The sequence below is a fragment of the Carassius gibelio genome, chromosome A22 (genome assembly GCF_023724105.1).
Source record: "Carassius gibelio isolate Cgi1373 ecotype wild population from Czech Republic chromosome A22, carGib1.2-hapl.c, whole genome shotgun sequence".
Lineage (NCBI taxonomy): Eukaryota > Metazoa > Chordata > Actinopteri > Cypriniformes > Cyprinidae > Carassius > Carassius gibelio.
This window is the reverse complement of record NC_068392.1, coordinates 10,167,468-10,181,169: the sequence shown is the minus strand read 5'-3', so window position 1 is coordinate 10,181,169 and position 13,702 is coordinate 10,167,468. Positions and strand designations below refer to the sequence as shown.

At 42.1% G+C, this 13,702-nt stretch overlaps 1 protein-coding gene and 1 pseudogene across 2 annotated transcripts in view; both read right to left on the bottom strand.

Moving 5' to 3' along the window:
- The window catches only part of LOC127942673 (duodenase-1), a 91,505-nt gene that overhangs the window by 36,438 nt on the left and 41,365 nt on the right, over positions 1-13,702 (bottom strand). The gene's annotated exons all lie outside the window — the stretch shown is intronic.
- Positions 777-12,191, bottom strand: LOC127942679 (granzyme B-like; annotated as a pseudogene).

Sequence of the window (13,702 nt, the reverse complement as noted above, 5' to 3'; positions counted from 1 at the left end):
GTGTCCAGAACTGATGGCTTTTATGACCCTCATCAATCAAATTGTTGGAGACAACCCACCCTTTATTCTCTCTCCCATCCAGCAACCAAGCACTGTGTATTGCTTTCAACGCTGTAATGTGGTTGTGGGATTTCCACAGTCTTCATCTTTATATCCAAAACTGCTTTCCTATAACTCTGAAAATACGCAAATACGTAGTTATTAAATGTGCACGTTTGGTCTTGTTCTTAAGAAAATGTAATCACAACCAAACAGGTGTTGCTTTTTCCTGAACTGTTCAATCATCAATCATTATTTACTCATTCCTAAGTCATTTTTTTTCCTTTGGTGAAACAAAAGTATAGATATTTATTTCAGTGATGAATATGGCTCCAAAACAAAAACAAAAAGTACCTTGGGCAGTGTGCAGCTGTAAAAACATATTGAGGAGATATCAGAAATCCTCCACATTCAAGGTATTTATTAATGCTCTCTAAACATTAGGCCACGACTGCCCCCATCGTCCATTGTATAGACAATTTCCACAGAAGGATAAAGTCACGAGGGTCAGTAAATGACATTTATTGGGTGAATTTTCCATTAATATCTATAAATGGTACATGTTTAGGTGGATTACCTGGAAGGTACACACACTTTTTTTTTTTGTTTTTTTAAAACATTGCTCACTTGCTTTGAAAACCCTGACCAGCTGGGCAGAGCAACAGTGGTTCAACCGATGGTGTGAGTTTGGGCAGAGCTGCCTGACCAATGGCATATGAAGAGAGGCTGTGATGAATCTCATAACCTTGCATATGCATACATTCTTTTTAAGATGTCTCTGCAAACCAGACTGAGGGTCTCTGACCACATGCAATGAGCTCAGCCCCCACAGGAAACCAAGGCTGCAGAGAAGGGACAAAACCATCTTTCCACAGAAAAGTGTCACATCTGACAAATCAGTCTTAATCTTTTCAATAAATTCATAATGAAACCACGCATATGATCAACAGACTACATAGTTTAAATAAAATGTTTATTAATCAAGTTCTTGCTTCACACCTTCAAGAATAGCTTTTATCCAACTTAGAAATGTGGAAATCTTGGTGTAGACATTTGGTCGTTTGGGTGAGTCACAGTTGTTTACCTCGGTGAATGAAACAACACCGACTGCGTCATTATTGCACACCAAGGGTCCTCCAGAATCCCCCTGAGAAAAGTTTTGAAAGTTACAGGCCATGAATGAAATACAACTGTCACACTTTTTATGATCTGTTGCTTTGTACCTGGCAAAATCCTCCATGGCCACCTGCACACACCATACGTGAGATGGAGAAGTGTTTGTCCCAGTGCTTCTTACATTATTTTGCATTAATGTTGGTGACATCCACCTCCATAAGCTTACCACTTGCTGCACCTTTGGTGGTTTCTTCCCCCATCCTTCAACATTGCATTCACTTTGGTCTTGATCTCCTTATTTTTCATTGGTATGGAGATCCCGTTGATTTTCTTTCTCTTATTGACCTTTTTATGTAACTATAGCAAGTCATTAAATCAATCCAAGTCACATATGTGTTGTGAAATCCAATTCAAATTTAAATTCACTGTGTGTTCAGTCTGAACAGCCAAATCTGGTTTCAAGTATGTTTTGAATCACTTTGTTAGTGTTGGAGACAATGTACCCCAGATACTGACAGCACTGATTGAATTAAAGTATTACATCACTTGCAAAATGATCTGACCTGTAAGTCCTTATTATCAGATGTGAACCTAAATCAGCATTGTGTGCTATGTGAACAAAGCCCAAGGGAGTAAGACATTTATGATTCTTTTCTGTTCCTCAATTTTGTTTAGCATACAGATAAGAAAACAATTGTTTTATTGCAGTTTGCTGCAAAACCTAGCTGAGTCATTTACCTGAAGTAGCATGATGTCATTTAGCAGACTTTTAGACTCATACCCAGGGTGGATGTGGTAGAACTTCACATCCATCTGGCGAGAACCATGAGTGTAATCATGAGCTCCAACCACAGCTGTCAGCTTCTCTCCTCTGTCAAGATGAGGAAGAAAATATACATTCATGTTTTACTGGTAAATGAAGACTGTACTTAAGCATTTTAGGCTTAATTTAAAACAATATGCATTTGAAACCATGTTAATGCATTTACATTCTTTGCAATGATGCATCTGTTGCAAAGCCACAAGCTTTAGCTCATGCTCAAAGTTCAACTTTAGCTTGTTAACTCTGGCTTGGAGTCGTGGACCCATTTTTTTGCATACTATTATAGCATGTGTCATTTACAAAGTGAAGACCCTTTTGCAGCATTATGGGTCTCTCTTTGACTCACAGTGAAATATTTATAACGTGCTGCATAACAACCCCCCCCCCCCTAAAAAAATATAAAAAATAAAAAAGAATACATAAATGTAAGAATAAAAATAATACATGTAAAATACATAATGCAATAGAAGTTAGTTCATTCCCATTATCTGTCTACCTGGAACAGTCAGATATGGTAGCAGGGGGACTTGCAAAAGCATGGAGATGATCATGATGCTGTTTCTCTGGAGTACCCTTAGGAAAAAAAAAGTTTATTCAAGTGTGCTACTAGTATACTTATTTTAAACTTAAAATAGAAAAGTATACTTTTAGTTTACTTTTTATGTACTTTCAGAATGGGCTTTATGTACTCCTCAGAAATTTACTTAAAATGACAATTAAGTATACAAAAAAAAAAAAAAAGTCTAAATATATTTATCCATATTTGTTCTCCTAGAATCTGTGTTTGCATTGTTATATGGTAGAGGGCGCTAGTACACATCTTCTGTACAGAATTTCCAAAAATAATACAAGTGAAGAAGAAAAAGAAACCCGTAACCGTGTTTTTCCAACCTCCACTTCCCACCCGTGAACTCATACTAGATCGATGTACTCCCAGTTCCGAGTTCTGACATCACATCACCCGCGAAACAACTATGGCAGCTCCTACTGATAATATTGCCTATGGATGCAGTGTTTATTCATGTCATACATGTTGCAAAAATTATTTTAGGACAATATAACTGTGATGAGGTTCTACACAGTCTTAGTAGGAAGGAAGAAGACAGGGGTCGGCTTGTTGGCTCTTGGCACAAATAGTATAATACTGCACAATCACAGTCAATAACTCAGAATTCACTTTCTGTCGGTTTTCCCCAGCACTGCACGAGGTCCCAGCATGTCTCTCTCTCCCTATCTCTGTGGTGACTCAGCTTATATCCAGTCTCTCCAAGCCAATTACTGCAATCAAACACACGTGTTCGTTATTTGCACTTGACCTACTTATGCCTCGCTCTGTTCCCTCGTCTCTCTCCCGTTGCGGATTCCGCCAAACCACGCCCCCCTCGCCACATACCCCCACCGCCCGACTCAGGCCGGGGAGCCATCCGGCCTGCAGCCTCCCCTCCCCCCTCCTCCTGGAGAGGAAGTCAGCCACAGCCATCTGTACACCCGGCCTGTGGATCACCTGAAATTTAAAAGGTTGTAAAGCGAGATACCACCGGGTGATCCGCGCGTTGGTATCTTTCATGCGGTGGAGCCACTGCAGGGGAGCGTGGTCCGAACAGAGGGTGAACTCCCGCCCCAGGAGGTAATACTGGAGGGTAAGAACAGCCCATCTGATAGCCAGACACTCTTTTTCTATGGTGCTGTACATAGTCTCTCTCTTAGAGAGCTTACGACTGATGTACAGCACTGGCTGTTCTTCCCCCTCCACCTCCTGGGACAGGACCATGCCCAACCCTCTGTTCGACGGGTCTGTCTGCAAGATAAAGGGGAGAGAAAAGTCAGGAGCATTTAGGAGCGGTCCGCCACACAGAGCAGCCTTTATCTGGGTGAAAGCCTGCTGACACTGCTCTGTCCACTAGATTCTATCTGGTGCCTCCTTTTTAGTTAAATCAGTCAGCGGGCTAGCAGTATTCGAAAAATTAGGTACAAACCTTCTATAATAACCTGCCAGCCCAAGGAACTGTCTAACCTTCTTTTTTGGTCTTGGGCCTTGGACACGTTGCAACTGCTGCCATCTTATCAATTTGGGGACGCACCTTTCCATGACCCAAGTGGAAACCCAGATATCTTACTTCCACTCGCCCAATTGCACACTTCTTCGGATTAGCCGTAAGCCCAGCTCTCCTCAGCATCTTCAGGACCGCTCGCAAATGCTGCATATGTCGCTGCCAATCACCACTGTAGATGATGATGTCACCTAGGTAGGCGGCAGCATATGCAGCATGCGGATGGAGAATTTTGTCCATCAGATGCTGAAAAGTGGCTGGAGCCCCGGACAAACCGAACGGAAGAGTAACAAATTGGTGTTAACCGAACGGCGTTGTGAAATTTTATTTTATTTTTTATTTGGTCATGGGAGACAAGGGGATCTGCCAGTAACCCTTAGTTAAGTCCAGTGTCGAATAAAAGTGAGCAGTGCCTAGTCGATCAAGCAATTCGTCCACCCTGGGCATTGGATATGCGTAGAATTTTGACACAGCATTCACCTTTCTATAATCCACACAGAACCACACTGAGCCGTCCGTTTTAGGAACTAACACTATCGGGCTCGCCCAGTCACTGTTGGACTCTTCTATTACTCCCCTTTCTAGCATTGCCTCTAACTCCCCTTGAACTAGCTTTTTTTATGTTCAGGTAATCTATACGGCCGGCTGCGAACTACCACGCCCGGCTCAGTGTCAACGTGGTGCTGAATGAGATTCGTTCGACCAGGCAGGGGCGAGAACACATCAGCAAAATCTGCTTGAATGGACTTTATATCAGTGAGCTACGAGGGCAAGAGGTGGTCTCCTCCAGGGGCCAGAGCGAGAGATTGGGATTTTGAACTCACTTCTGGACCGAGATCCGCCTCCCCACTCACTACCGTCGCCAGCATTACTGATTCAGCCTCAGACCATTTTTTAAGTAGGTTGAGTTGATATATTTGATGTGCCCCGCCCCTATCCATTCGAGCTACCTCATAGTTGAGATTCCCAACTCGCCGTGTGACCTCAAAGGGTCCTTGCCACTTCGCGAGTAACTTTGAACTAGACGTAGGGAGTAATACAAGCACTTTATCTCCCGATGCAAATTGACGTAGTCTAGCCCCCCTGTTATACAACCGACTCTGTTTGTCTTGAGCCTGCAACAAATTCTCCATTGACAGCCACCCCAACTTGTGGAGTTTTGTTCTCAGGTCCATGACATATTGAATTTCATTTTTACTATTAGAAGGTCCGTCCTCCCAAGTTTCTTTAAGGACGTCGAGGACCCTGCGGGGCTGACGCCCGTAAAGAAGCTCGAAGGGGGAAACCCCGTGGAGGCTTGCGGGACCTCCCGTACAGCAAACAAGAGGGGTTCAAGCCACTTATCCCAATTTTTGGCGTCTTCCTGAACGAACTTTCGAATCATGGATTTTAATGTGCGCTTAAATCGTTCGACCAACCCGTCTGTTTGTGGGTGATAGACGCTTGTTTGAATCGATTTAATGCCCAATAACTCGTTAAGCTCGCGAATAGTACGTGACATAAACGCCGTGCCATGATCTGTGAGGATCTCCTTTGGGATCCCCACCCGGGAGATTAATTGAAACAGTGCACTTGCCACACTCTTAGCGGAAATAGAGCGGAGAGGCATTGCTTCAGGATATCGCGTTGCATAGTCCAGCAGAACTAATGCAAAGCGATGTCCCCGTGCTGACCGCTCTAATGGCCCGATGAGTTCCATGCCAATTCGTTCAAAGGGAACCTGCATTAACGGTAGGGGGCACAATGGTGCTTTTGGAGTGGCCGGTGGATTCACCAACTGACATTCACGACAAGCCGCGCACCACCTGCGCACATTCTCGTGAATGCCCAGTCAGAAGAAGCGGGCCATGAGACGGTTTAGTGTAGCCGCTTGCCCTAAATGCCCGGCCATTGGATTACAATGAGCCGCCTGGAAAAGCATTTCCTGACGGCTTCTAGGTATTAATAACTGGGTTGTATCTTGCTTTGTCTGGGCGTCTTGGATCACCCGATACAACTTATCTTTTAAAATTGAAAAATAAGGATAAGAGAGCGGTTGATCAGGGGGAAGAAGCTGTCCGTCAATAGAACGAACCTGGTCAAAGGCGTTTTTCAGCGTTTCATCGCGGGACTGTTCCAGGGGGAAATCATCGCGCTCATGGAGGATGTTTCGCTCGAGGGCACTCGGTTCCCCTGCAACAGGCTCTGGAGGTTCTGGTTCAGCCTCTCCCACCTGCGCAACCGCTACTCTAGCCTTCTCTCGTTTCCCCCAAGAGACTTCCGAACACAAATACCCCAATAATTTATTAAACAAGGGCCAATTCATACCCAAAATTATCGGATGCCTGAGGTGCGGATTATTGCCAACTCTATTCTATGCTTTTCTCTCCTGAATTGAATATCCCTTATGAAAATTAACCATGGTTTTACTACAAATAAAACCAAAAAACCATGGTTACTATAGTTAAACCATGGTAACCACAAATTAACCATGGTTTTGCTAAATTAACCATAGTTTAACCATGGTATTTGTAGTAAATCTGTGGTTATACAAATGGTAGTCAACACGCCAAAAAACCATGGGCTACTACAGTTTTACTATAATAAAACCATGGTTATTTTTCATAAGGGATCCACAGGCAAAATAGGATAATTCACCACTTCCCCATGTACACACCGAACCTTAACCATGCGGCTATTACCCAATGCCCTCGGATGAATCAGACTTTGATGGATGGAGGATTAGTTACATCCTGAATCCACCAAAGCCTGATATATACCCCCCTTGATACTCACTGGTACTTGGTATAGGCCAGCTTGATCGAGGGCAGCCTGTGGCGCATCGGGGACCCGGATCAATGTCCCCACTTCCATCAGCGGACACCTATCAATAAAATGCCCTGCGTCCCCGCAGCGCCAACAGGCCGGCCCAGACTTTACCGCCACCCTGGTGGCAGGAAGTGGGTCAAGTGATTGGCGAGGAGAGAGCGGAGAGGGCGTGGCTTGGGGAAAGGATCCCGTGGGCGAACTCCCACCCCTGGGAGGAGCCCTGGACCCTGCTGCTGGTTCAGCCCCATAACCCATCCTCCACCTCGGGGCTAGCTTCGGCGGAAGCCCTCCACGGGACCTAGGATTTGGAGAGAGAGAGGGGAGGGGAGGAGAGAGAGGGAGAGAGAGAGGCAGATGGTAAGGGTTCGCCGACCCCTGGACACGCCACCATTTGGTCTTCCACCAGCTGGGTGGCCTGGTTCAGCGACGTCGGGCGGTGGCACTGGACCCGCTGCACTGTCTTCCTCGGCAGCTTGGCCACAAACTGCTCCAGTACCACACGATCGATCACGTCCTCGACATCGCTACTGTCGGCCATCAATCACTTGCGGCAGGAGTCCCGGAGCTGCTGTGCCATCACGAAGGGCCGGCCTGACTCTTCCAGGGTCAGGGTCCTGAACCTCTGGCGATGTTGCTCCGGGGTCCGACCGACCCGCTGGAGGATGGCATGCTTGAGGTCCTGGTAGACCAGGAGGTTTTGGACTGGCAGTTGGTGAGCGGCTACCTGCGCTTCTCCGGACAGCAGGGGAATGAGCTGCATGGGCCAGTCCACGGGAGGCCACCCTCGAGCCTCTGCCGACTTTTCAAAAAGATCCAGGAAGGCCTCCGGATCATCGTGAGGCCCCATCTTGTTAACCGGCAGAGGAGATGTGCTGTCTTTGAATGGGGGGGGTGGCCCAGACCTCCCGGTCTACCCAGCTCCGGAACAGCTTGCGGTCTTCATGCTGGGCCCTGAGGAGCGCCTCGATGCGTTTATCCTGCTCCTCCTTGATCGCCAGCATGTGTTGGTGTTGTTCCTGATGAAGACCGGCGAGCGACTGGATGATGTCCGCCAATGGCGTACCTGACGGAGATTGCATGGCGGCGGCATTCTTCTTCCTTCCCGGGTTTCGGCGCCAGTGTGATGAGGTTCTACACAGTCTTAGTAGGAAGGAAGAAGACAGGGGTCGGCTTGTTGCTGGGACGCTCATTTATTTGAAGATAAAACAAGTAACGGTGCCCTCTTGGAACAAATAGTATAATAATGCACAATCACAGTCAATAACTCAGAATTCACTTTCTGTTGGTTTTTCCCAGCACTGCACGAGGTCCCAGCGTGTCTCTCTCTCCCTCTCTCTGCGGTGACTCGGCATATATCCGGTCTCTCCACACCAATTACTGCAATCAAACACACGTGTTCGTTATTTGCACGTGACCTACTTACACCTCGCTCTGCTCCCTCGTCTCTCTCCCGTTGCATATTCCGCCAAACCACGCCCCCCTCGCCACAATAACTTTGCAATAAAATTAATAATCTAGCTACAATTCCTTGCACTCACGAAGTTTGGCATGATTTGCCTGGAACGTTACAAAATCGTTTATCATAGTTTGAAGCTGTGACTTACAAGCTTAAAACCCTGCCTGGAATGCAGAATAACACAACTGTCCTTCATGAAACAGTATCAAAACTGTAACATTATGAAATAAAAAGTCTTCCGATGATGTGGCAATAATTAAATTGAAGCTTTGGGGTGTTGATCGACTCCATCTACGTTTTGAATATCATTCTGAATCTAAAGCACTATTCGGACAGGACTAGTTTTCTAAACTACGTTTGAGTTTCGATTCTTACCACCTGACGTCTGTGATTTTCATGTACCAATTTGGACAGGACTAGTATCTCCGTGTTTATTACAGAGGTGGGAGGGTCTGATTTGTGCATCTGGGCGTCACAGAGATCACGCGCTCTGTATGCGTGCATTGCATTTATTCAGAATGATTGCCTTAGTATTATTACACAATAAATACTAAATGGCTAGTATAGCAAAACCATGTTAATGTGTGGTTCCTTTAGTTTAGCTTGTTTTCCTTTTTTTTTATTATTAAATGTAATTAAAACATTATGTAACTGAGTACATAAATGAACATGAGTAATCTTACCTGATGCTGATATTACAATAGCCGGTATTAACAGTTTACGCGATCTTGCTCTTGATTTTATTATTTGTATTATTTTTTTATTATTATTTATTTGCCGCTAAGCAAATATATCAAACATCCGCACGGTAAGAGCATCTACGGTAATTCACATTGGCCAAAACACACAAGGAAACGCGTTGTGAAATAAAAAATCACCGACAATCACAGACATTTGCATTCGGACGGGATTGGTTTTCTCGGAGGATCAGTGAGTTTGCTGAAAAATGGTAGGTAATTTGCTCTGGAATTATCACAGAGGTTGTGTGAGAAAAACACAGACGTGGCAGATTCGGACGGGATTAAAGTAACCAAGTATGTCTGTGAAACGCAGATTTCTCTAACGACCCCCTGTAAAACTAGTCCAATCCGAATAGGGCTTAATTCATAGTCTTGTTTCAGCTTTTTGTTTAAAATTTTATTTCTTTATTTTTTTTATGAAACTTAGCCACATTAAAGTTAAAAAAAAATATTTAAGAAATAAAAAAAAAATACCCTGTTCTTTCTTTGGATGTTTTGTATGTTCAGATATTCCTATAACAAAATATATATCAAGATAGCACACGTACATCTGTAAGATGTCTGTTAAAGATCTTTTGATCTGGAAAGCATTTGCTGTCTTAAAACGTCTGACAGACGTCTTTCAAACGTCAGTTTTGCATACATTCTAAATCATAAACATCTTAAAGACATCTAATAGACATCCATTTGACATATAAAAGGAAACGTCCTATAGACATATTGCAGATGAGCAAACACTCTAAAAAATACGTCTTGCAGATGTAAATTCACACGTCAAATAGACGTCTCCAAGATATATGTCTGCTATCAGAGTGTATACTTTCTACATAAAGAATACTTAAAACATACTTGAATTCTACTTAAGTATATTTAATAAAATAAACTTGAAGTATAATACTTTTTGGTAAGGGCGCTGAAAATCTCATTGTCGATTTTGGTATTTAATGCAAAATGGGCTGGTTTAGCTACCCAATAGAGATCATACTTCCTTTATCACACCTTGATGTGGCTTTCATTTTGCACTGAAGTGAAATAGATAGGCCTTATACTCATGGTCTTAATGAGAGTAGACGATTCTCCCCCATGTATGATGTAATCCATGCCTATTGTTTCTTGTAAAGTTAGATGTGAGAGATCAAGAGGTTAGAAAAACTGAATCACTGTGTCTATGTGGTTAGATCTCTTAAGGCTGATTCACACTTAACTTGGTGACACTAAAAAAGAGTAACAGACAAGTTTGTTGTGTTTTGTCTGATAAGTGTGTAACATCTGTTGGCATTGGATGGTGCTTGTTTTAATCAACTGAACATGATGGATGTTGGATAGCACCAAACTGTTTCTCAGGTCTTGAAATGTCTGAGAAGAGTCGTCTTGTACTTGGCTGGATCTCGGTATTTACGTCCTAACTCACTTTTTACACACACAAATTAATGATTATGAACATAATAATGTAGTACTATTTTAATAACGATAATAGTTTGTACTATTTGTGTACTATGCTTTTGTTACTGAAAACTATTTGATTTGTATACAATTATATCAAGTTCTAGTTCCCATAATCCTTTGCTTCAGACTCTAGGAGTGAATTTTGAGTTGTTTTATATGTTTTTGCATAAGGTTGATATAGAGAGTGAGTTGTTAATTTTTTATGTATTTTTGTGATGTAGAGCAGAGCCTGTGGTTTAGCTACTCACTGCTTTATTTAAAAAGCAGTTATAATTGCAGTTGTTGATACGGTGGTGGTCTCTCTGGTTATGTCAGCACATGCATGTGAACCTGATAATTGTAGCACTTACTCAACTGGAGAAACACTTACTTGGTCTTTTTAATGTGGTTTGCATGTTTGATACAACTGAGAAGTTTCTGAAAACCTTACATTAGTCACCTGACAACTTTTTTACCATTTACATTTACACTTTTTGTGATTCAGTATAGTCACGTTTGCCTCCATTAGATGATTGCTCGGTGAGCCATTAATCCACAGTCTTCCCCAGCCCGCAACACTACAGAGAGTATCCACATTGACGTTTTTGCTGTCCTTTGGCAATGATATCAGTCCAACATTGTTGTTTAGTCTGACTTTTTTATATAGCTGTAAATCAAAACCACAACCATTAATAATAAACATAATCTTTTTTTACTGCTGTACTTGTGGTTAGAACAGAATTAAGCCAAGGTGAATTAAAATGTTTTAATTTGCCTCTTAAAGTTTATGTCATGCACTTTTGATTTTTGATGGTTATATATAACAACAACAACAAGCAATTTCCCATGTATGAAAGAGGTACTTGTTATTTTCCATAAGTTAGAAAGTAAATCCCTAGTGTTTAAAAAAAAATAATATATATATATATATATATATATATATATATATATATATATATATATATATATATATATATATATATATATATATATATATATATATATTATATATATATATATATATATATATATATATATTATTTTTTTTTTTTTTTTTTTTTTTTTTTTTTTACATTTCAACATTCTGAAAGTCATACTGAATGTTATTTAAAATCTGTTTCCTGAGCATATATTGTCTGAACAAGTAATATGAGCACAGTTGGTTACCATGCATGATGTCATTTTTAGGTTTGTAGTCTGGATGCGGGATGTAGTTCTTTACACTGCTGTGGTTCAAACTCATACTATTGCTTAAGTCATGAGCACCAACAACAACCGTCAAAATCACATTTCTGTTGAACGAATGTATTTGAAAAATGTATTCATGAAGTCATGATGCTCATTCATTACATATGAGACCTTGTATGCTGCACTGCAGGAATTTTGTCTGTGAGAACTGATTTTAACTTAATGTTTCAGTTGACAGTAATCAAAACTAGTACCCTTTCCAGCAATGTGCAGCAGTCAAGACCCACTGATCAGAAATGAGGGATCCACCACAGATGTGTCGCTCATTCAATTGAATGGAAACCATGTAAGGTCTGGAGTGGGGTTTTGCTTCCCTGCCATTTACTATACCCACATTCACATCAGCTGGGAACAAGAGAGTGCTGTTTAGTTCTAATTTTTAGCAGATTAATCAATTCAGTACTTCGGTCAGTCTCACCAGTGAAGGTCAGGTGTGGCAGCAGAGAGGCCAGCAGGAGCAGAGAGATGATGGTCATCATGAAGACAATCAGTGAGCTCTCACAACAAAACACTGTATACATATAGTCTGAAGGTGGGTGGAGACATTGAGCTGCTAAAAAATCTTGTGTCATGAGCAAGGCTTGTTCTTGATAAACCTCTTCTTAAATTTCAGCCACAGAGGTTTTGACCAACAAGAATTAAGCATGTATCATGAGCATGAAAACGAATGATGAAAATGTGTTTTGCACCTTAAAACTCACAGATAAAATAGAAGGGGATGAGAAAACGTGAATTTCATCAAAATTGGCTTTTTATGAGCATCAAACATGTAAAAATTATATTCATTTATAAATTATTTCATCATTTGACTTCAGATTTCAGATTTTTGCATCTCTCAAGGAGACATTATTAAGGCAGGAGAACTACTCCTTTCATATTTATTTATTTACTCCCTCATTTATTTATTTAAAAATGTTCACTCTGGGCAATTCTAAACCCTGTGGAAATGAAATCCTGGGTTTTCTTGTTTCACACACCTCACTATTTAATTAGGGTTAACAATTAATTCTGGGTTCAAAAGCTGTGATGCTATGTGTGTGTGTGTGTGTGTGTGTATATATATATATATATATACACTCACCTAAAGGATTATTAGGAGCACCTGTTCAATTTATCATTAATCCAATTATCTAATAAACCAATCACATTTTGCAGTTGCTTCAATGCAATTAGGGGTGTTGTCCTGGTCAAGACAATATCCTGAACTCCAAACTGAACGTCAGAATGGGAAAGAAAGGTGATTTTGAGGGTGACATGGTGGTTGGTGCCAGACAGGCCGGTCTGAGTATTTTACAAACACAATCTCAGTATCGCACAACCATTTCTGGGGTTTACAAAGAATGGTGTGAAAAGGGAAAAACATCCAGTATGCAGCAGTCCTGTGGGCAAAAATGCCTTGTTGATGCTAGAGGTCAGAGGAGAATGTGCCGACTGATTCAAGCTGATAGAAGAGCAACTTTGACTGAAATAACCACTCATTACCACCGAGGTATGCAGCAAAGCATTTGTGAAGCCACAACACGCACAGCCTTGAGGCGGATGGGCTACAACAGCAGAAGACCCCACCGGGTACCACTCATCTCCACTACAAATAGGAAAAAGAGGCTATAATTTGCACAAGCTCACAAAAATGGACAGTTGAAGACTGGAAAAATGTTGCCTGGTCTGATGAGTCTGGATTTCTGTTGAGACATTCAGATGGTAGGGTCAGAATTTGGTGGAAACAGAATGAGAACATGGATCCATCATGCCTTGTTACCAGTGTGCAGGCTGGTAGGGGTGGTGTTATGGTGTGTGGGGGGGGGGGTTTCTTGGCACACTTTAGGCCCCTTAGAGCCAATTGGGCATCGTTTAAATGCCATGGCCTACCTGAGCATTGTTTCTGACCACGTCCATCACTTTATGACCACCATGTACCCATCCTCCGATGGCTACTTCCAGCAGGACAATGCACCATGTCACAAAGCTTGAATCATTTAAAAATGGTTCCTTGAAC